The 23,807-nt window shown below is 36.9% G+C and overlaps 1 long non-coding RNA gene across 1 annotated transcript; it reads right to left on the bottom strand.

The window, feature by feature from the left end:
* Nucleotides 1–7,609: 7,609 nt before the first annotated feature.
* On the bottom strand, nt 7,610–8,707 carry LOC147525302 (uncharacterized). Its single transcript, XR_015197929.1, has 3 exons — nt 8,217–8,707; nt 7,887–7,958; nt 7,610–7,703 (listed from the first exon to the last, which is right to left on the bottom strand). It is a non-coding gene; the product is annotated as an uncharacterized LOC147525302 (long non-coding RNA).
* Nucleotides 8,708–23,807: the final 15,100 nt, after the last annotated feature.

Below are 23,807 nucleotides of genomic sequence, written 5' to 3' on the forward strand. Positions count from 1 at the left end.
TCTTCATCCTTAGATAACAAAGAAGATATAATTACCGGATGACTACCATCCAGATAAAGTTGAATATATTTTAACTCAGAAGGAAGAGGTTTAAGCACCAGGGTGGTAGGAATGTCGATAAATGCTTCTGGAGGGTCCTCATCCTGAGTAATGAAGACTTGCTTAGGCAGTAGGTGTTCAAACTCAGTAGATGGAGCAACAGAAGGGTCTGCGATAGGTGTAGACTCGAAGATGGTGTTGACTTCCTCTAAGTAGGAGTCATCTGCAAAATCTGAACTTCCAAAAGAAAGGAATTTATGCATTTGGTTTTCTGGAAACGTGTTATTAAAATAATCTTGAGCTAAGCTCTCGATCATGCTAACCTCCCTATCTACAGACGAATCTGGTAACTGTTTCATCATTTTAAAAACATTTACCTCAACAGAAAGATGGCCAAAAGACAAGAACATCAAACCATCGCGGCAATTTATGAGCGCGTTGGCAGTTGCCAAGAAGGGACGCACTAAAATGATCGAAACAGAGTTGTTAGCGACGTTCTATATCAAGGATAACAAAATCAGCAGGATAGTAGAAATCTTGTACCTTAACAAGCACGTTTTCAACCACCCCCTTAGGATACTTAATAGACGGATCCGCTAATTGCAACGTCATTTTAGTAGGTTGCATATCTTGTATACCTATTTGTTTGTATAGATAATACGGGAGTAAGTTAACACTCGCCCCCAGGTCTAATAAAGCAGTCGTTGTGTGGGAATCTCCTAAGGTGCATTATACAATAGGACGACCAGGGTCCTTGTACTTAACGATTCCATTATGTTCTGATAAAGTTGGAAAATGTTCAGATAGGATGGCGTCTTTAGGAATATTTGTCTTACGCCTAGTAGTGCAAAACTTTTTAAGAAACTTAGCGTGGTGAGGTAACTTTTTAATCGCTTCGAGAAAAGGTAGGTTTATTGTTAGATTTTTGAAAACTTTCCTAATCTCATCGTAATTTGTATCCTTATTCAACATAGCTAATCTCTGGGGAAATGGTGGTTTCTCTCTATATTTCGCGTATGGATCAACAGGATGTCTAACCTTGGCTTTCTGTTTCTTAGGTTGTGGTTTAACTGGTACCTCTACAGGGGTAGGATCTTCAGTTATTATTTCGGTATCTAATTCGATATCTGGTGTAGGGACTACTGGTGGGGTAACTATAGGCATAGTTACAACTTTATCAACCACTCTGGCAAAACGAAGAGTGGTGATGGCATTTAACTCCCCTACGCTTGCATTGTCCGAACTAGTATTACTGTTTACCTCAAAGGCTGTGTTTGTTGTTTTAGGATTAGGTATCGCTTGACCTGGAAACACACCTTTGGGTTATACTTTCTCTTGTACTAACTGCTGTAAGAAAAGTTGGATGGCTTGTAAAATCTGTTATTAGGTTTGCATAAAGGCGTTGAAACGATCCGGTTGTGGAGGAGTGTTAGCTATAGGTTATGTGACAGGAACTATGTCACGTTGATTATTAATGGGTGGATTTTGATAGTTATTACTTACCAAAACGATACCTCTATTAGCATTATAATTATTATTGTTATAATTATTATAATTACCTTGACCTTGTCCTTGTCGTGGTGGAGCTTGGTTGTTATAATTATTATAATTACCCTGACCTTGTCTTTGACATGGTGGAGCTTGGTTGTTATAATTAATGGGTGGATTGTAATTGTTTGCTGGCCTAACATTTTGATTATTATATCCTGGAGGTGTTACTTGTTGATTATTTCTCCAAATGAAGTTGGGATGTTGTCTCCAAGGGGCGTTAGAAATAGGATAATTATTAATTGAGCAAACGTTATCTTGTTATGATGTTTGTTGTTCATAAGCAAGAGGACAATAGGTGTCGGGATGCTCTGGACTCAAACAGAAATTACATGGATTGGAGTTGACATTCATGATGGGGATATGCTTTTGTTGAACAGAAATAGCCTATACCTTTTTAGTGAGAGATTCGATTAAATTTTTAAGCTCAAGATCGGGTTTCATCTCAAACATACCGGTGGCCTTAACTGTTATAGAAGAACTAGCGGAGCCGAGATATATCGCCACTACCCCCGATTATTATTATGCTTTGTTTGATCTTCTAAAAATTTATAAGCCTCTGAGGCTCCTTTACTGAGGAAACTACCCTTATTCATTATGTCAAGGACTTCTTTATGGTGGTGTAAAAGTCCTTTGAAAAAGGCACGAACTAACGTGTCTTTCGCGAGGTTATGGTGTGGACACTCTATAAGAAGATCGGTGAAATGATTCCAAGCCTCTGAAAATGATTTATGAGGATTCTATTTGAACAAGTTTGGCCCATGAGTCCACAGAATTAGGTGCTTGGGCAGTTAACCAAGACGCCGCCTTATCGGCTATGGTGAAAGAAAACACCCTCAGTTTAATTTGTTCAGCACCAACTGTAGGATGGTGGAATGTAGTAAGGACTTGGTCAATCTTACCCATGTGCTGATAAGGTTTTTTATGATCTAACCCATGAAAAATGGGTAACAAATTAAATATATTTGGGGGGATTTGGAAATCCCCCACTGGGTCTGATAGAACGATGCAAGATTTTGGGCTATCATTCAAGGCTTTGTAAAAGTTAGAGAGAGGAGACTCTCTTTCTTCAACCATTATATTAGGTGTGGTATGTGGTATGTTAGATAGTGAGTGGTATACTAGAAAGGCGTGTTTGTTGACGTTGCCGGTTGATTACGTTAGACATTTTTCTTCGGCCTGACCTTAATCTCATGCAAGGCTAAGACCAATCTTAACTAAACACGACAACACTCAAAACAATCCTGATATGCTAGTATAAACCTTTAACAGGAGATGCGAGGAGTGGAAGAAAGAAGAACCTGAATGCCTCCTTGCTTCGCTTATGAATAACATCTTGTATACGCAAGCTCAGTGTGTGTAACAAGTTAGAAACACTGAATAACTTGGAGTAATGGAAGTTTGAACCAACCAGTGAAAATCGGGCTTTTCCAGAAGAGGGCGCGGGTCGCGCTCAGGTCCAACTCGAGTTCCAGGTGCTTCATCGAGGGGGGCGCTCGAACTTTGCCTTGGTAGGGCGCAGGTCGCGCTCAAGTCCAATTTGAGTTCCAGGTGCTTCATCGTGGGGGACGCTAGAATTTGGTCTTGGTAGGGTGCAGGTTGCGTTCTAGTCCAAGTCGAGTTCCAATCGCTTCGGCGCTAGAAGCTTCGAAGTTAGCCTTGTAATGCCAGGCGCTCGCTTGTTCTTTGCAAATTTTTTGTTTCTGAACCAAACAATCAATGTTAGAAACAAACAAGGGTGGGTGGGTTTAATGGGACTTTGGGAAGACAAACAATACTAAGAAAATAATACTAAAGGGAACTAAGATGGCAGCGACGTCATTTGATAAAAGGTAAAAAGATAGTTTTACCTACGAATAAGCGATTAAACTAAACACAAGTAAAACTAAAGCTCTTTTCTACATAGGGTTTGTTTATCAAAGTTTTCTACTCTCGATGCTATTATAATAGAGTTGGAGTAGAGAATTTGTTCTACTCCTAGTTCTTTAGAATTTGCATTTCCTAAGATTATTGGTCCTACCAAAGTTAATAAGAGTAACATTGGAATTATACTACGATGCAAATTATGCTAACAAGATACGATAATTCAACTATGAAATGTGAAATTGATACTATGATAAGGAATTAGGGAGGATTGATTCCACCTTAAATCCAACTTAGTAAACTAGCATAGATTGTTGTAATCAAATAATTATGTTCTTATGATAAGAATTGGTCATTCTAATCCCTAATCATTCATGACAATCTCTACCAACTAATGGCTAGCATGTGAGGAAGTTCTGCCCATTCTCATGGCAAATCAACTACCTTCTAGAGTGGAATATAACCTTACAACTATTTCTACACTACACAATTAAGTTTTCATCAAGGCTTCCTCAAACCCCTTTAATGGAGGTTTAGCCTAGAGTCATTAAACTATCATTTCTAATTGAATTTAAAGAAGACATCATATAAAGATTATAAATTTACTAATTTGATCTAATCAATAATTCCAAACTAAATGAACACTAATAAATGATTAATAACCAAATGATCGAACTAGATCTAAGTAATTTAATAATTAAAACTAGATTATGATTAACTAATTATGAAATGAAAACAACCTAATTTATGAATTAAACAATACTAAAACTAAATAAGAATTTAATCAAATAAACTAAATTGGAATTAAAAACTAATACTTTATTGTAAAACTAAAATTGGTTCTCGAATAATAATCTACTTGTTCTAACTAATCTATTGCAAAGTAAAAAACTAGATCTAAAACAAGCTATTGAAAACTAATTAATGGAGTCTCAAACTATTGGCCAATGGCTACCTACAAACTAGAATGCTTAAGAGTTAAGTCTTGTGTATTGAAATGGAGGAGACCAGATCCACATTTTCGTGCATGGGCTGAGGAGCCATGTTTTGGGCCGAAAAATCGAGCTCAAAACCCAATCTCTTCAGTCCACATAGCCCTTTTAAGCTGGATTTGACTTCAGCTGACTTTTCGTCCATTTCTGCTCCTCTGATTGGGTGGTGAGGCTTGGACCATTGGAAAGCTCTTTCCGAGACGGTCGTTTTGGACATAAGGTAGGCCTAATTCCGAGGTCTGAGTCCAAAGATATGGTGTTCAGAAGTTCTGCTGACTTTTGTGTGCTGTTTCTGCCCGCGTTGACTTTGACTTTTCAATTTTGATCGAGCTTTAAAAAGGCTTTTTCTCCTTGAATCTTGGCCTTTAATCACATAACTTCTTAACAACCAACCTTTGCTCCTTTATCTCACCAAAGTGACACATTTCTACACATAATTGACTCCAATGCCTGAAATACATAAAAGCACGTAATCAGCATTAACTCTTATTTATTACTTGCATAATTGGTCTAAAAATATTATTGTTAAGGTGTAAAATTACAGTTTTGGGCTCTTATCACTAAGGATGATAAAGGTTGAGGCTTTAGGTTGAATCATTGCGTGAAAACCTAAATATGATCTCTTTTCAATGAATAATTCGATTCTTGCATGAAACTAGTTATTACGTGGATTGATTACTCTTCTCTATAATTTCTCTTCCATCAAAACCATATTTTTATTAGCTAGTTTATTTAGATTTATTTGAATCTATAGTATAATCATATAATAGAAATCTCTCAACATAACATTACTCTCACCATTGTTTCTTTGTGTTAGATTAGTTGGATTCTATTTAGTCTTGGTAGTTTAGGAGTGGAACGAATCCTGACTCTTTATATATTACTTCATTATTATTTGAGAGTAGGAATATTGATCTAAGCACTTGTTTATGTGATTGATTATTTGTGTTTACGCATAGATAGTTAGTCTACATAAATTTGTAATTATCAAATGGCACCGCTGCCGGGGACATTTAAATTTAGATAGTTAGTAGCACCGCTGCCATCTTAAACTCTTTCAGGATAAGAATTCAATTTCTTGAATCCAAGGGGCAATCCCCCATTCTCAACCCACCCACCCTTTTATTTTTTTTCATTCCTATTTCTTGCATTTTTGGTATTGTTCACTATTTTAGGCATAGGGGCGCCCGCCCTCCATTTTGTCTTGTTCAGAGTGCGCCCACCCTCCCTTGTGTCTGCAGATTCACAGTGAAGAACACTGCAGCAAAGGTATTTGTAAATTTCAAAAAATTCTAAACATTTACAGGCATAATCCTTACTGTGTTATTGATTTACTCAAATATTTTTGGATCTTTCCAAGTTATTTTACCTAGCGAACTAATACCATCTTTACAGTGCTGCATTTCAGCTTTCAAACCGTAAGTTTCGGGAAAAACTGACGAGTAAGGTTACTTAAGCAGTTCTAAAAATTCTAAGATTTTTACAGGAGTATATATCATTAGTCAGGAGTTTGAAGTAAAAAGTTTAAGTGTTTTTTATTTGTTTTGACCACCTAACTAGTGGATTGTTTCCAATGTGATTCTACAGTTTTGCAACACTTAATTTCTGGAACAACAGTCGATAAGGAGAGTTTGTAGAACTCCAATTGCTCTAAAATTTTTACAGGAACCCACATGATCTGTCAGAAGTCTCCAGTAAACTTTTAGCGATTTTTGGCTCTGTTTTGATTGGTTCACCATTTGGTTGTTTGTGTTGTGTCCGAAAACTATTTCACAAACTTTGCAGGGCAGTAGGACTTTCATAACTTTGATTGATCTGAAATTTTACAGGCGACTTACTGGACATCTTAGCAAACTACTGTAAAAATTTCAAATTTTTTGGAGGGTGTGCCCGCTCCCTCATTAGCCTATTTCTGCAGTGCGCCCTGCGCCCAAGCGCCTTTGGACATTGTCTCAGGCAAGAGCGCGCCCCACGCCTGTTTTAGCCCAATTTCAAGCGCGCCCCACCCCTTAAGCGCCTGGACTTTGAGTCGGAAAGAACGCGCCCCGCGCCCCCTTCTGAAGGAAGTCCGATTTTCTTAGGTGAGTCGCTGGCTCTCCTTTCACTACTACATAAAAACTCATATACCACTGTTATATACAGTGGTAAAAAGCCTTTAGCCACTGTTTTCAAACCGTGGTAACAACCACCGTGACAAATACTTCTAACAAAACCGTGGTAAAAAGTACCTATTATATACCACGATTTTAGCTAAAACAGTGGTATTAGGATTTGCGAACCGTGGTTAATAGTCTTTATAGTTTTCTCTATCCGAGGTGAACCGTGGGAAATAGTGATGTTATATACGACAGTTGGATAAAAACCGTGGTTTATAGAATATCCTTATACCTCAGTTCTTACAAAACCGTGGTTTATAGACATTTAAAAAAAATAAAATAAAAGCCCCAAATTATTCGATTTTCATCATATTCAACCCTGCAACCTGTCCATTTTCACCATATCCACATTGGATTTAAAAACACATTGCTCAAATAAACAATTCATAGTGCAACAAAAAAAAAAAAAAAAAATTAGACATTGAATTGCTAAAAGAAGTTTGAACTTGTTCCATTCGGCCAAAACATCAAAATAATAATGACCAACTTGTTCCATCTAAAACATCAAAATAATAGCGACCAACTCCTCCATGTCTAATACCATTATCACTCTCCAATTTCAAGTCATCACCAATATAATGAGCTGCAGGAGCTTGTTTCAAAGTAACTATATAAACCGATGCCCCTCATTTCTTTTCATGAAACAAAACACCCCAAGTAAGTTAAAACTTTCTTCTTCAACAAGAATTCTAAAACTTTTCTAGTACTTAGCTCATTTCTTTCAAGTACTAGAAAAGTTAACCAACAAAAAACTAAACACACTAGTCTTCAACTACTTTAACACAAGTTTAAAATGTGTCCCATCCAGAATATTAGTCGGTGGCCTCATTCACCTTTTGTCACCAAACATGACCTGCAGTTGAAAGATTTTGAATGTAAGGGACTGAGGACTAATGAAGTTTTCTTATAGCTATCGGGTGTTAAATGCTAGAACAAAGCGTAAAGATATAATGTTATGTATGAATATCAGAATTAACTTCGGCATATGTCATACCACACTCTCCTAACTCCGTGGTGGCAAGGACAAGTTTCTTGGTGGAGGACCACGAAGATACGATCTCTTGTCGAAGCGCCACTCCCCAAATTTTCCATATGTTAGCTTCCCCTGTAAATGTATCAATTAATAAAATAGATAACTTTAGAACCAATAATGCATCTATCCCATTCATGTGAATGCGTCAACAAAAGGAGGATTAGCATTACTTATAAATAAAACCAAATGAGAAAAGAGAAAACCATCATCAATTCTTAAAGGTGTTTACAATTAAATGGGAAAAATGCGACCCACCTTCAAAGAGTAGTCACATCCATAAGTATAATGGATAATAAAATTCTTTCCAACCTCAAGATCCCATGGGGGCTGTTTCACCAATTTTGAAACGTTTTAGCACATAACATAGATAATTTTTTTTTATCTATCACAACTTATAAGGGATAAAAAAAAAACATGTATCATAAAGTCATCTGTTAAGACTATTCACGCTGAGTTTCCACCAGTTTTCTTCCTTAAGAAGATACATTCAACTAAAGGATATACGGCTTTGAACTTGCAGTTTCCAAAACAACTTTCCCAAATACTATGTTTAGCAATAACATTTTCACAGAGATGCATCTTTACCAGTCAGCAGCATATGTGTGGCCTTTTCCCTGGATTATCTCTGGACCTACAGAATCTGTCATCCCGCAGATCGTGAATGTTCTTTCGCCAGACAACTTCTTGCCAAATCTGAAGTCTACAAGCTGTATTAATGGGGAAAAATACATGTTAATAATCTAATATCTAACCTGTGGTTGGAATGTCAAGCTGCTACATCCTGATACCAAGAAAAAAAAAAGGCCACTAACGAATCAGATCATAACAATGACGAATTTCTACAAAACTTTCAGCTCCGTAATGACTACAAACTTTTGAAGAAATTTGAAACCACTGTCATATGTCATAAAAAGACCTTCCCAGGACACAATCTAATCCGTGAAAACGGATCCACCCCAAATTTTGCTAAGTAAAATTTTTCTATTGCTTTAGAAAATTATGCATATCAAGGAATATGTACAAATACAAACACCCATAAATGTAGCTTATAGTATTTTCCAAGACCAACCTGTACATAGCCTCGCTACAAAGAATGACACGTATAAAGACCCAGAATCGTCGCGGATGATTCATCCAATGGGGTGCAGGCATTGAAACAAACGGGCATGCCGGGCATGTGTTCAATAATATTCCAATGTGTGTTTGATCAGCACAAGTGCATATAATTTGTGGTATAAAAGCAGATGGTATCAAGCTCTTCATCGGTCTTTTCTCTTTCAAGACTTGTGCTTCTTTACCCGGTTGCTTAATCTTCGCTTTGAGAACCTTTTCAAGCTCGGCATGTTTTCTGTTAGTGGTCAAATATGTAAAGAATCAACTATCACTATATATTAAAGCGCAAATTAAGAATATAAGCAATCACCAACCCGAGCCTCGAAAAGAACAAGCCCAAGTGTCATCGCAATCATGGAATACATACATGTTCTCCACTCCTACAGATCAGATATTATTGAGTAATTCAGATGTTTATCTAATAAGCATAGCATCACAAACCATGAACTGAAGAAGGTTTAACAAGAAAATGTATTTTTGTTTAGGTCACCTTACCAAATCGAAAAGCTAAACTTTTGCGGATTGAAGCATCGGTTCTCTCGGATTCCTTTGGATAATTCAAAGTAATATCCTTCAACCTGATTTCCATGATATCATACAATTAGGAACATGAAATATTAGTTAACTGGGATAAAAAAAAAAATCCATCAAAAAGATTGAAACATACTTCAACAGAATCAAACTTCTCCTTTGTTACAAGAACACATACCACATACCACATGCGTGCCTTGAAGTCTATACAATTTGCAATTGGTTTCACTTTAGAATTCTAAGTGAGACATAAGTAAGACACTCCCCTGCCCCGCGTGCCCGAAGGGGGGAAGTGTCCCCAGGTCGTGTGGGACCCCTTGATCCCCACGACCCAATTTTTTTTTATGTTTCTATATTGTAGTCAGACTAATTTTCCTATATAAAAAGTGTGAGAGAAGGCGAAACTAACTTAACCAGATCCCTCCCCCCCGCTAACAAAAAGAAATATTAAACCGGTGGGAGTAAATTGTCCGGCAAAAACAAAATGTTGATATCTTAATACCTTCAAAGAAAGAATAAATCACATTTAAATAGACTCACAAGTCAAAACAAGAAACTTATAAATAACCGCAGACAATATGTCTTACATCGATTGCTAGCTCCCGAAAAGACGCGACAACTTTTCAGTTGTATAAAGTTGCGTAAACCACGGAACCTCTTCATTTTTCTCTTCCTGCAATTCCAAAATTAGTTATCATACATCACCAAGATCATTCAAAGCATGCAAGAACAGATCAACCAAGACTCGCTACCCTATTAGATATTATAAAAAAAGGGGAATAGAATCAACTAGCCTACAACAATTAGAATGGAATCTGTATTACTTAAGAAAGAAATTTCAATCTATTTCAGGAAAATATTAATTGAAAGAAAAAAATACTAATCAAATATATTTTGACACTATTACCTGGGTGGCCAAGACCTCAAACTCACCACTGCCAACAACATAAAAGCAATCCCCCTCTCCACCCTGCAACACAGGAAAATTAGTTCAGCATCCAGGAAGTATCTAAAGATGCACAAGAAAACTCTACTATATGTTTAGCTCAAATAGCATATTTATAGTGTAAAATAACCGAGCGGCTCGGGCTTGGCTCGTTTAAGCTCGGCTCGTTTAACTATATGAGCCGAGCTCGAGCTCGAGCTCAATTTAAAGCTTGTGTAATTAGCGAGCCGAGCTTGAGCATGGTAAAGCTCGGCTTGTTTAGCTCGAATTCCACCCTTATCTGTGACAGCGTGTGAATCTTAATACATGCAGTTATCATTGTACACGCAATAGTAGATTGGCGGAGATACACCCAGCACTAAGGTTCCATAAGAGTGGTTATCTTAACTTCGGTAAAACAGACCTAAGGGTGCATTGGTACAAAATAAAATAAGAGGAATGAGAGTAAAGTATACACTAGATAGGGGTCCAAGTCTATCCTACCCTAATCAGTATATATTGGGCAAATCTCCATAAATTTCTCATCACAATCAATTAATGACGTTGAAACTTTTCAATAAATTATGGGAATATGGGCTAAACAGAGAAGGAAATGAAGAGCCAGTAACCGGTTAGTATATGGATGTACCACGAGAACACCATATTATATGGATGTACTTCTCTGAGTTTGTGTTTCTCTCAAGACATAACCTAGCTTGTAATTTTAAGTGAAGTTGCCAAGTTGGTGATCATCATTCTTCAAGAAATTTAGAAACATGTGGGGGAAAGAGCAGGTGTATACAATTATCAAATATGATTAAACAATCAGTAAAATATACTTCATACACTTAATTAGGTCCGGTAGAGGTTATTGTTCTCTTATAACTAACACAAAGTCCCAAATACCCTTGTCTCTCCAGCTCTTGCATGAAATCAGACATAGCATTACTAATAAACAATTTAGTCAAACACTTTATAGACGGACTACAAACCCAAAACAGGGAGATAACATCACCCAAACAACACATTATTTCCAGTTAAGCAAATTAAGGAGTTAAGAAGAAGACAACTTATAGAGGATGCAATCTAAGTTTCAGATTGGTAGAACTACAATAAATTTTTCCAACCCAACAAGAAAATAACAGAAATAGAATGACTCTTTCAAATTTAATTGCCAAGAAGACACATGAGGATTTCTCAAAAGAGCGGTAATTTGACAATAATCAGGGATTACGCACCATGAGCTTTGAATTAAAATGACAAATTTAATTTATAAATTTTGAAATCGCAATAAAAAGAAACACATAAAATTTTTTGAACTAAAAGCCAGAAATTCTTACCAGATCAATTGAAAATGGAGATTTTTTGGAAGTGACCAAAACTGCAACAGAGATAGAACAACCTTGTCCGAAATGATGAACACGACTGGGAGAAATCTGGGAGAGAGCAGAAACCCTAAGTGACAATTGAAAAGAGGGAGTTTTAGTTGTTTTTTGTCTATTTTTGTTTTTTCTCTTTTTATTATTTTCTCGAGCAAGTGATTTTGGAGACTCTTTATCCACGGTAGGGGTAATTTTTGGAAAAACATAAACCACCATTTTTCGGGAAACAGTGGGGAATAAGAATATCTTAAAACAAAATGGGCAATATTTGGTAGTACCGTGGCATATCGCGGATATTATATACCAATCAGTATCAAAACAAATGGTATTTGCTTGTACCTAGATTTGCAAAGCGAAATGTACCATGGTAAATGACTATAACCCACTGTTATTATAAATACAGTGGTATATACCATTTGACCAACCGTGGGTAATGACCCTTTTTGTAGTAGTGTTTTGTTCAAATTATTTTATATTAAGTGTTTCCAACTTTTTAAATACACTAAGATTGCGTATACAAGATGTTATTCATACGTGTAGCAAGGAGGCATTCAGGTACTCCTTCTTCCACTCCTCGCCACTTCTGTCAGAGGAGTTTCAATTCTAGTATAATCAGGCTTGTTTTTCGTAGACATAAATACCACACGCCTATCTAGAATTTCACACACTACACCTGTATCAATGGCTAAAGAACCAGAGACTCCTCTCTCTGATTTTTATAAAGCCCTAAACGATGGCCCTAAGTCGTGCATCATTCTTGCAGACCAAGTGGGGGATTTTCAAATTCTCCCTAATATATTTAACTTGTTACCGGTTTTTCATAGTTTAGACCACGAGAAGCCTTACCAGCATATGCGTAGGATAGAACAAGTTTGCACTACATTCCATCACCCTAGTGTAAGTCCGGATCAAGTTAAACTTAGGGTGTTTTCTTTCACCCTAGCCGACAAGGCAACGTCTTGGTTAACTGTCTAAAAGCCAAACTCTGTAGACTTATGGGCTCAACTTGTTCAATTGTTCATGGAACAATTTTATCCACCACTGAAAACCGATGAAATGCTTCAAAAGATTCATTTCTTCCACCAGAACCCTCATGAATCCTTTTTAGAGGCCTGGAACCGTTTCACTGATATTCTCATAGAATGTCTGCATCATAACCTTGCAAAAGACACACTTGTTCGTGCTTTCTTCAAAGGGCTTTCACATTATCATAAAGAGGTTCTAGATATCATGACTGGGGTTTCTTACTAAAGGAACCTTGAAGGCTTATAAATTCTTAGAAGATCAATCTAAGAGGAACAACAATTAGGGAGATAACGACTCTTCCTGCTCCACTTATTCTTTTGAGGATAAACCTGATTCCGAGCTTAAAACTCTTATCGATGCCCTTACTAAAGAGGTAGATGTCCTCTCTGTTTAGCAACAACCCACTCCAGTCATGAACATTAAATCTACTCGTTGTAATGTCTGTTTTAGTCTTGAGCATTCCGACTTCTATTGTCCTCTTGTTTATGCACAACTACCACCACAACCATCAAATTTCAACCAATTAACTCAACCTCAAGGACAAGCAAACTTAAGTGACAAGAATATAGTTTTAGTACCCATGACCCAGAACTATCAACATCAAGACATGAACGTTCAACAAGCCTTAATTCTAGTTCAACCATCTACAGACAAAGTAGTAGTGACCTTATTGGAAAAACAAAATCAAATTATGCAACAAAACTCCAACTTTATGAAAGATCAGCATGATCAAAACTCTAAAATGATGCAACAAACGATGCAGTCTTTGTGCCAAAAGGTTATTGACATGTCTCCTAACCAAACTAATAACCAAACACTCGGAATAAACAGTATTCAATGTAATGGTAATATAACCCCAGGGGACCTACAAGTAGTCACTACCCTTCGTTTAGGGAAAGTAGTTGATAACAAAGTGACTATGCCTGCAGATCGCTCGCAAACATATGCTGAAAATGAAACCATAACGAATACTATCATAGAAACTGAAGACCCTATGATAAGTATAAAAATGATAGTTTACCTACGAAATGAACTATAAAACTCAAAACGTAAGTAAACTAAAACTTAATACGTGCTTAATTTATCAAGTTTTCTACTCTCAATTATATTGAAATAGAGTGGAGTAACAAATTCGTTCCACTCCTAGTTCTTTAGCATGGAATGATCTCTAGTCTAATTAATCGGTCTTAAGTCTAGTGAGAGATTTACGAAGGGAATTCTATACTACGAGGGGAAAACAATTAACAAGTTACGAATAACGAAATGAGAGAATGCTAAGGGTTTGAATCTAGATAAAAAATTAAAGGGAATTGAATCCACCATAACTCGACTTAATCCTACTAACAAAGACTCGTCGTGATCCATATTGAATGTTTTGCATATCAAAATAGTAATTATAATCCCTAATTATACATGGCATTTCTACCAATTCATAACTAGCATGTGAGCGATTAAACCCATTCTCATGGTGAATTAATCGGTCCTAGAGTGGAATAATTATCACGACGATTCCTAAGTTTAACAAAGATCAAGCGTCATCAAGGCTTATTCAATCCCTCTAATCGAGGTTTAGCCTTGATTCATACCACTATCATTTCCTATTGAATTATAACTAGACATCATATAAAAATTCTATCTTTATGCAATTTATCTAAACAATAATTGAAATCTTAGGTAATAACTAGGAAATGTATAACAAGTAATAAAAGAATTTAGATCTAAACAATTATAAATGACAAAAATTGAAATTGACAAACTAAATATTTTATTTATCAAACTAATGAAGAACAATGATTCTAAGAGTTTAATCTAAAACAAGAATTGAATTTAAACTAAACTTAATTTAATTAATGAAAACTAGATCTAGAATTATCTATAGTTTTAGGTCTAACTAGCTACCATTAACAAAGAGCTAAGCTTTTGTTTTTATATGTTCAGATCCAAAAATTGTGCATGGGCTTGGAGCCATGTTTTGGACAAGAGAATCAGGCCAAAAACCAAATACTTTCAGTCCAAAAAGGCCTCTTCAGCTGCGGTTGGCTTCGAAAGAATTTTTGTCCACTTCTGCTCCTTTTATTGGGCCAACGCTAAGACCATTGGAAAGCGCTTTCCGAACCGGTCGTTTTGATATAAGTTAGACCCAATTCCGAGGTCTGAGTCCAAAGATACGGCCTTCGGAAGTTCTCTAACTAACTTCTTGTGCTTATTCGCGCGTTGACTTTGACTTTTCAACTTTGACCGGGCTTTAAAAAGGTTTTGTCTTCTTGAATCTTGGCCTTTAATCACAGAACTCCTCAGCAACCGACCTTTGCTCCTTTATCTTGCTAAAGTGGCACATTTCTGCACATAATGAACTTTGAAACCTGAAATGCATAAAACACGTGTCGGTATTAACTCTTAATTATTACTCACATAATTGGTCTAAAAGTATGATTCACGAGGGTTAAACTACAGTTTTGGGCTCTTATCAAACCACCCCCAAACAGCATTTTGCTTGTCCTCAAGCAAATATGAGAAATTAGAATAAGTGACCAAAAATGGAGTTCTAACTACTCTCATTTCGCTAAGTGCGATTGCATTGACCATATGCAACAAGGCCTTAAACCACTAGGAATTACCTAGTGGACGAGCTATAGCCTCGTGAGAGTTTTCCAGTGAAGGTACTCACAAACTTCATCTATACTACAACGACTAAGAAATAAAACTATTGTTTTCTCATTCATGTCTCAACTATCTATTTTTCTCACTAGCAAATGAATAAGAATAACAAAGTCAAAAACCTAAACTAATACATGCATAATAATCAATCATCTATGATACAAATATATATACTATGAGTAATACTATGAAATGCCTAGTAGGTTCGTTTCTGAAAACTCAGAATAGCGTCCTTAAGTAGGTCCTCACATAAATGTCAAGACAAAAACCACTCTGATTTTTCCGCTCAAGTTTATTTACTCCGATTGTGCAGTGGGCACACTTTACCTTACAATCTCAATGACAAACAAGGAAGCCGGAGTCTATCAAACACATCTGCCACTTACTATCACACTAACCTATTCCTAATTGAGTTAGAGGTCTTTATTAAGTGTTGCGGGGATTAGGAGATGGTTTAAGAAGGAAGGAAATGGATATTCAAAAGGACAAGTCTGAGATGATAGAGTCTTCATATTATGTAACTTAGAGAAAACCTTGTTATTTTCTTTTGCTTCTATACTTTGATTCTATCCTTAGCCATATTTTTCTTTTTATTTTCTTTGGCTTTTGACTCCCTTTTATTCTATTTTTGGAGTTTTTATTTATTTCTATTTTTCTTTTTCTTTTCCTTGGATGGAAACTTCTTTTCTTTTTCTGAAGCAACTAACTAATTTTTTGTTTACACAAGTTTTTCTCTTTTTTTTTTCTTCACTCATTCTATTCTCAGACTTATTCTAGATTGGGTAAGTTGAATTTTTTTTTTTATTTTGTTTTGTTTTTGTAACAGGGTAAAGGAATTATGGTTTATGGAAGGCTAAAGAAAGGCTCAGAAGGGCGACTAGCGGAAAATAATTCATAGGTTTGAATTTCTTGCTATATCGATCCAAAGAGGGCCTAAATTCTCGCTTAGGATATGGCATAGTGGTCAAGCAAGTGGACGTGTGATTTCTCTATCCGGATTTTACTTCTCCCTCATGTCATTTCTCAAATGTTTCGCTCATATAAGGCTTTAGGCTATATTCTCACAGGATTTGTAGAATAAGTACTCTAGCCTAGATTTTATAAACTTACTGCTAACAATCATAGATACTCATGTAATATATATTTATAGATAGATGCAAAGATTATTACCTACATATTAACCTAAGTTTCTAACAATTATTCGATGCAAAAGCTTCATTGAGACTTCTAGATTGTTAAGAGCATAGAGAAAGAAAACAATACCAATATTCCTAAGTGTATAGCATAAACTTATTTATTTATATTTTTGAAATTTCTAACTTGAAAACAAATGCATATTATACATATCTATATCCTAACAGATGCCTTAATTACACGTGTTTCTATGCCCCCCCCCAAACAAGAAGCATACTTTGTCCTCAAAGCATTTAAATAAATAGGGTAGAAAAATACCTTGGAAACGCGTGAAATTCTGGAACATCTGCAAAACAAGGTTAGAACATACTAATATAGGAAAAAAAAAAAAAAAAAAAAAAAAAAAAAAAACTGACGCAACTATTTAAGAGTTCAACCCATTATGGGGTTAACAGAATTAAATTGATTGGGACATAAGCGCACAATAACAAAACTAAAACTTACCTTATCTCCCCTTTTAAGCATCCTCCTCCTCATCAAAGAGATGAGGTTCCTTCGCATCCTGCCAGGCCATTATAACTTGCCAAGCTTGCCGCCATTTATCATCTACTAATGCTAGCCTGTTAAGTGTTATTATGTCTGATGGGATGTACGGGGCGACCAAATGAGGCTGCACCTGCCATCCCGGCCAAGTCATAATTCGCAATGAGCGAACCACCCAATTGGTGGGTCTCATGACTTCAACCCTTTTCCAATCTGTGAATTGGGCACATAATACAGGTAAACAACTACGCATGATGCGGCTTACCAAAACAGGCATAAGAAGATACTTACGCCTCATGCTTTGGGCTCTCTTAAGACTAGCGACTAAAACTCGGGGAATGTCATATCGGCGACGTCCCTCAGCTAAAGCGAGGAAAATGTCACCAGCAAGATCTTGTTTTTGCGAGAAGTGAATCATTCCCCCAAAATATTCATCAGGATGAATAACATGGTGGTGCCTACGTTTAGGGATAGGCTACCAAGGGAAATGTTATATCGCCCTTGGTCCATTACTCGAAATACCCCTCCCCCATAATATTCATGGAAATATGTATAATCATAAAGGTATGCATTATCGGTCATATATCCCCATGTGTGAACAGGATCAGGTATTGGTAATCCTGAAACTAAAGCGACCACATGTTTATTGAATTCTAGTGTCGTGTCATCGACTACGACGGAGAATTCTTGTTCTCCATCCTTATTACAATAGAAACTAACGTGGTCGTAGAAATAAGCAGTAAGCTGTGCTGAACATGAGTCGTCATCACTTACCAGTAGATGGCGCCATCCTAATTGCAGGATCCTGTTTCGGAACCAATGTCCATAGGTCTTGGTTCCCAACACGTCTTCGAAAGACTGTCCAGGTATGACTATAGGAGATGTCATCTCAACTACTCTTCTGAACAGCTCTAAAAATCCTGGAACAACCCTCAGAAAATTGGAAATTTTTGTGTTTACGGAAGGCAGGGCGCAGGTGCGCTCCGCTTGGCGTAAGTGCTCGGTGTTTTTGAGTTCACGGTGTTTAGGCGCAAGTCGCTCAACTGAAGCGAAAGTCGCTTCGGGTGTTTTGGATTTACAGTGTTTGAGCGCGAGTGCACTTTGAGTAAAATTTTTGGTGTTTTTGGATTTACAGTGTTTGAGTGGCCGAAAAGCTCTCGAGTAAAATTTCTCGACAAATGTCTAGGGCGCAGGTGCTTCGTAAGTCTTTGAAGCGAAGTTTAAGAGGAAAAAGAAGGAAAAGCTTGGAGTGAAAGGTGAGGGATGATGGTGGGGTGTAGTGTGGTGTGAGTGTAGAATGAAGGGAGTTTAAATAGGTTCTGAGCTTCCAAAATGAATCGGCAAGTTGCCAAATTGTTTAAGGCAATTTCCGGAAATAGAAAATTTCCAAACTTGAAAACGGAAACAAACCATATTTTTTATTTTATAACAACACTCATATCTTTTATACTGGATTTAGAATAGTAACTTCTAAACTCTCCTAGGTTTCATGCTACCACCACACATAATCATAGATATGCCGATATCGGCCAAATTCTCAACCTTTACTCCAAGACAACCTTACAGAAGATGATCATATAACGAATTATGCTCGGTATAAATATTACCACCCCAAAACAATTCGGGAAGGTGGGATTAATGATAAAAACACGCATAATTTGAAAATAACCAATTATATAAAAAATAAAATTTAAATCCAAACAACATAAAACAAACACATTAATATTTAAATTTAAAAACTGAATTAAAATCCAACTAATAAAACAATAAAAACAATGAAATAACAGCGAACACAAACTGATGGTGAACACCTAGCCATGTGATGAAGATGGACCCTGAGATGGAGATTGGTTCTGGGATGAAGAATGGCTTGAGCCATCTGTCCTTCGGTGACAACGCTCATGCCTCTCAGACTCGGCTGAAACAGAATCCTCCACGGGTGGCATCCGTCGTAGCATCTCTATTCGGAACAAGCGGCCACTTCCATCTCAGATCCCGAAGATCGCGATAATCGGGCTTGGTGATGCTGGTGGATAGTCTCCATGTTAGACAAGATATCTTCCTGACCACTTTCGAGCATTTCAACTCTCGTCTGAAGGTTTGTTTGCTTATTTCGAACTACAATCTGTTTATCTTGGATATCTTCACAAATACCATAAACGCAACGCAAGCCAGTTTGCAACACTTGCATACGTTCTAAATTAGAACTACAACTATCTAATGCATCATCATCCAGACATGTCATATCCTCCCTTTCATCCTCCAACTCAACCACATTTCCTTCAAACAACGGCCAAGTCTCTTGGATGCAATCCGTATAGATACTTGCATTAGAATGCAATTTGATCTTAATAGGAGCAGATTTTGCGACAGCTCTAAATGAGAGTATGATCTTAGTGATCAATACGAGAAGAGGCGCAATGCTCTTTCCCACTCCTCTAATCACATTAAAAATTAAATCAAGGATGCAGAAATTATACTTATTCGTTTGCAAAATCCAGAGAACGTGCAGACATTGCAGATCGATATCGCTGACTTTGTCTTTCCCGAGGACGTTCCTACCAATCTACTGAGCTACAGCCAGTTGATTGGTTCTCAGGGTTGACTGGCGGACGCAATGAGATCTCGGATTGTATTCACCCTCCACGACAGTATCTTTCATCAAAGCAGGAACTCCAGTATACTGCGATTCCTAAATGGTGGCTTCTGGGTTGCTTCCAGGCATAACGCCTAACAGCTCAGCCAACAACTGTCTCGTTACTTCCCTCCTCGTTCCTGCTACCTTAATGAAAATCCTATCCCCTCCATTCTCGCTTCTTATAAAACTATTCTACCAAATCATAGTGATAGAACTCCTCAGTCGAGTACCACAGTCCATTCCAATCCTTCCTAATCATCTCCGCGTCGTAAAATGGCACTAAGCGGTCGGCAGCAAACGCGTGCTCCGACAAAATTCTTCGTCGTAGCGCCATTGAAGTTTTTGAAACAACCAATGGTTTTGTAGATGGTGGAGGAGGCGAGTTTGATGTAAAACAACCTAAAACACTGGTGGTGGCGATGGTGGGTACGGTGGCAGGTTGGCTTGAATTGGTGGCTGTTTTCGGTGGTGTGGAAAATTTGTTTGAGAGGACTCGGCTGTTGGTTACAATGGGCGTGGTGTAGATAGGTGTGTTTTTGGGAAGGAAGGAGACGCACAGACATATGGTAGACCCAATTCCGAGGTCTGAGTCAAAAGATACGGCCTCCTCATTCCTACTACCTTTCCGAGCCGGTCGTTTTGACATAAGGTAGACCCAATTCCGAGGTCTGAGTCCAAAGATACGGCCTTCTAAGTTCTGGCGACTTGTGTCTTTGTTTTTTACCAAGGTTGACTTTGACTTTTTAGCTTTGACCGGGCTTTAGAAAGGCTTTGTCTTCTTGAATCTTGGCCTTTAATCACAGAACTCCTCAGCAACCGACCTTTGCTCCTTTATCTCGCTAAAGTGGCATATTTCTACACATAATGGACTTTGAAACCTGAAATGCATAAAAACACGTAATCAGTATTAACTCTTAATTATTACTCACATAATTGGTCTAAAAGTATGACTGTTACAGGGTTAAAACTACAGTTTTTGGCTCTTATCACCCTACAACTGTAGAAGTTCCAGTATGGACACCTAGATGGAAAACGACTAAAAATAACACAAAGACTAATAATCCTTTTGAACCTTATGCTAAATATAAAGATAAACCACTGTATCCCCAGAGACTAGTTATGTCTAAAAAGGACGAGAATTTTGATGAGATTAGGGAAGTGTTTAAAAATCTGACTATAAACCTACCTTTTCTAGATGCTATAAAAAGTCTACCTGGACAAGCTAAGTTTCTAAAAGAGTTGTGCACCAAGAAGAGGAAAACCAACATACCCAATGAAGCCTTCTTAACTGAACAATATCCCTTTTTATCTGAACATAACGAAATTGTTAAGTACAAGGACCCTAGTCGTCCTACTGTACAATACACCTTAGGCGATACCTTCATAACAACTGCTTTATTAGACCTGGGAGCGAGTGTTAACTTATTCCCTTTTTATTTATATAAACAACTAGGTTTAACAAAACTTTAACCAACCAAAATGACTTTGCAGTTAGCCCATCGTTTTATTAAGTATCTCAAAGGTGTCGTTGAAAACATTCTCATTAAAGTTCAGGATTTTTACTATCCAGCCGACTTTGTTATTCTCGACATAGAAGTTGCTCATGATTCCATTCCCATCATCTTAGGGCGTCTTTTCGTGGCAACCGCCAATGCCCAAATCAATTGTTGGGATGGCTCAATGACTCTTTTTTTTGGGTATCTTTCTATGGAAGTTAACATGTTTAGACAAAAGCAGGGACAATTAGGTTTGCCTGTAGAAGGAGAAGTGAAGTCCATTGAGAGTTTTGTACTTCACATTAGTGTGGCTGATGCTTTAGTCCCCACACTAGTAGATACCTCTCTTATGAAAGAAGACAAGGATCAGAATTTCTACTCACTACACGTAGATAACATCGAGGAAGATTTCCTACGACTCTTTTGCAACCCTTCTTTGCTACCTCGCGAGTCCCCTCCTATTGACATCCATTCATCTCTTGACGCCATGACGGAAGAAAAATTTTTCACCCTCTATCCCAGTGATTCTTCTTACCCACCTATTGAGGAATGTCTTGCATATCTCAAGGCCTCTGATGATATAGGACTAAGAACACTAGTTAAGCACCATTCACCCACCTCATATCCTCATGTCACTCATTCACCTTCCATCACGAATGTTCCTCTCCCTTTACCTTTTCAAAGAACCATTGAGTTTGTACTTGACCTTCTTGTTTCTCCTATGCTTCATAACTTTCTAAACCCTTTTGATGAAGAAGTAACACCCAAGGACAAGCCACCTGACACTTTTTTATTTTTTCCATTCCTTCCTTCTCAAAATTATCCACATCCCACGTATCTTCCATAACCATCCATTTTCTCACGTTCATTCACTTGGCCTCCCTTTCGTAGGAGGAAAAAGAAGAAATTGTATGCTCGATTAGGTTCTATATCCATCAGAATTCCTTCCCATTCCACTAAGCCCCGTCATAGAAAATTTTGGTGCTTGATTCTGTTTGATGGTGAATTCCGTGTTAACTATTTATGGAAAGATCCACAATTATTTAGATTATTGATATGTGGTAAAATGCATGTTAATACATATATATCACATTAAGTCTAGGGAATCTGACTTTAAAAGACCCAAGTTTTTGTACAATACCACCTTTCTAGAGTATAGGCCAAACAAAAATTTTCAAACTTAAAAAGTTTTCCAATTTTGTTTGGGGGTGGTGTATTTTGGTATTTCATTTTAAAACGTTTTGCCACCCATTGCCTGTCATGTTTACTCCAATTTAGTTAGTACGTAACAGTTTAGTTGTGCTTCATGTTATCATATCATCTTTATAATATTTCTGTTACAGATACTGCCAATTTTTACCACGTTTCTATGGTAAATTCTTTCCTTATCTCTTTACACTTTGAGGACAAAACGTTCGATTGTTTGGGGGTGGGATAAAAACATTTGCAAAAATTAGGCACTTTTAGGATGTAAATTACGCACTTTTCTTTATAAAATATTAAAAATCATAAATATTGTTTATACTAGGCACTTAGTGATAATAGTATTGTTCCCTTCTCCATGATGATATTAGTCTAGAAATCTCACGTAGTACTTGAATTAGGATTTAATTTTTGAAACTTAGATTAATACGTAGGTAATAGTCATTGCATCTTTTCACGAACATCTTGCATGAGCATCTTTGATTGTACTTGGCAGTAATTTTCTGAGACCTAGGTTAGAGTACTTAATACATATCCTGTGAGCATCTAGCCTAAAGCCTCATAAGAGTGAAATATCTGAGTGATGACACAAGGGAGAAGTCAAATCCGAGTAGAGAAATCACACATCCACTTGTTTGATCACCACACCATATCCTAAGCGAGAATTTAGGTTCTCTTTGGATTGATATAGCCAGAAATTCACACCTATATGAAATTTATTATCCGCTAGTTGCCCCACTGAACCTTTCATTAGCCTTTTCACAAACCACAAATCCTTTACCTAATAAAACAGAATAAAAAATAAAATCAACCTACCTATCTGGATAAGTCTGAGAAATAGGATAAGTGAAGAAAAGAGAAGAGAAAAACCTGTGTAAATAAAAATTAGTTAGTTGCTTTAGAAAAGAAAAAAAAAAAAAGTTTTCATCCAAAGAAAATAAAAGAAAAATATAATATAATAAAAGGAGTCAAAAAGCCAAAATAAAAAGGCTAAGGATGGAAACAAAGTGTAGAAGCAAAAAAACAATGTTTTCTCTAGTTACATAATATGAAGACCCTATTTTCTCAGACTTGTCTTTTTGAATATCCATTTCCTTCCTTCTTTAACCAACACATACTCCCTGTACCACCTAATAAAGACCTCTAACTCAATTAGGAATAGGTTGGTGTGATAGTAAGTGGTAGATGTGTTTGATCGACCTCGGCTTCCTTGGATTGTCATTGAGATTGTAAGGAAACGTGTGCCCACTATATACTGGAGTTAGCAAACTTGAGTGGAAAAATCAGAGTGTTATATGTTTTGACACATTCCTTGTGAAAACCTACTTGGGAACGCTATCTAAAAGTTTCAGAAACGGACCTACCATTGCATTTCATATCATCGTTCATTATATAGTTGTTTATCTTAAAAGGATTTGATTATTATGCATATATTAGTTTAAGTTTTAGAATGATCATCCTTGTTTAAATACTAGTGAGATGTATAGATTCTGAGATAAAATTAGGGAACAATTACTATTATTTTTT

Source organism: Coptis chinensis, chromosome 1 (genome assembly GCF_015680905.1).
Source record: "Coptis chinensis isolate HL-2020 chromosome 1, ASM1568090v1, whole genome shotgun sequence".
Classification (NCBI taxonomy): Eukaryota; Viridiplantae; Streptophyta; class Magnoliopsida; order Ranunculales; family Ranunculaceae; genus Coptis; species Coptis chinensis.